Source organism: Mus caroli, chromosome 2 (assembly GCF_900094665.2).
Source record: "Mus caroli chromosome 2, CAROLI_EIJ_v1.1, whole genome shotgun sequence".
NCBI lineage: Eukaryota > Metazoa > Chordata > Mammalia > Rodentia > Muridae > Mus > Mus caroli.
In genome coordinates this window covers 40,570,710-40,572,654 of record NC_034571.1, presented here as the reverse complement: position 1 = coordinate 40,572,654, position 1,945 = coordinate 40,570,710, and positions in this window count along the sequence as shown.

Sequence of the window (1,945 nt, the reverse complement as noted above, 5' to 3'; positions counted from 1 at the left end):
TTCTCAAGAGCCTTTTGTATTCTAGCAGATCTGGGAGGTTCTTTCTTTTTTGCACATGACACTGTAGGCTTAGTTCTGAGAAACTGGGAAAGAGAGATGAGGATTTCTCAGCCAGAACTAACAGCGTTCATCTCCCTTAGCATGAACTTAGCTTGCAGTGGAGTGGGAGGGCTTGAAGGAGGAAGGAGAGAAGGGACTATATTTGAATAGGTATTAATAAATTTATTAGATACTTTTCACAATCAGATAACTTTAAAATGTTATTTTTTATCTCTAAGGACATAAGCCTTAACAACATCAAAATTTAGTCATAAATTTGAAGATATTCCCCAATAATAAGTTTATATATATACATATATATATATTTGAAATAAAAATTGTTAGCCATGTTTTTTTGCTCCAGGATGTGTGGCCATTCCAGGCTGTGAGCCCTGGATATGCACACAAACAAGTGTGTGTGCTCTGAAGCCCCCGCACATTGTAATAAACACAGCTGCATTTATTTGAGTATGTGTTCCCGTGTACATGTAAAAACATCCAAACAAACACACTCAGCAGATTTATTTCATGTGCAATGGGGCAATTATTCAAATAAATATGCTCAATACAATTATTTGAGTCTCACATTTGCATGCTCATCACTCACAGAACTAATACTAAAAGAGGGGGAAACACCAAAGAATTTATGTGGGGGAAAATATATGTGAAAACAATGTTATTGTAGATGTTATAAGGTAGCCAAAGCTATGGCTCCCTTCTTAACTGAAACACAATGATTTTGTATTCAGTGGCATTTGTTTCTAACGATGAATAGTTATTTCACTCACTTGACCATTACATCAGAAGGACTGCAGTATTTGGATTCATATAATAGCAAACTTTAAGGACCTGAAGCAGATAAGGATGAGACATCTCTATATTTGAAAAGCAGAATAGTTCTTTCTACATACTTTACATCAAAGGAACACTGATAAATTATTATGGCTCACATACGTAACTATAAATTTAAAATGTTATACATATAGAAAAACATTCCTACATTTTAAAACATTAAAAAGTCACAGATGACTCGTGTGATCATTTTATATATTAATAAATACTACAATATATATGTGAACACATTACAAATCATATCGGTGAACAAAGAGGCCACAAAGCCTCTCTTCAGTATACTGACATAACCTAATATACTAAAATGGGAAGGGGCTTTTAGTCACTGAATATGCATCGTGAAACAAAGATGAAGAAACTACATGGCTTGTGCCCATCACACAAAAGATTCATACTGAAGGCTTAGCTTTGGTTTTTATTCAATTAAATTGTCAAACTGTGCACAGTGAACTTTTTTTTTTTAGAACTTGAGACATTTGTGATGTTGGCTGTTTAAATCTTTGTTACCTTCGCTGTGAATTGAAATTGTACATATTTAGTAAATCATGCAAACAAAACAAACTTTTTAGACAATATTTTTATTGGAGAGTTTTCTTTTCCTGTATCCATGTTTAAAAAAAAAGACCTCCTTTCCCAAAATAAAAAATGTCAATACTAAATTTAAAGAAGTATAAAGGAATAATTGCTTCCTTTAGAGCAAATATTTAAATAAACATGGAGAGAATTGGCAACATGTTCTTTTGGGGCTAATAGGCTGTGTTCAATTTTTTGGGTTAAAGTTCCAGAGGGCCTCTGTTTCACATTCAAAGATAATATATTAATCTCTGAATTAAACAAATGCTCTTAGGTAACAGGATAAATCCCTCACTCTTCATTTGTGTGTGAAGTGTAGCATTAATCAGAGACATGACATTGAGACGACATGATGCTGAATATGCCACAAGCTAAAACACCTCTATTAAAACAGTCACCTACCACCTATAATCCAGTGTGACATATTAAAATACTCCAAAATACAGAGCATGGAGAATGAACATCATCATTCCCATTTGGC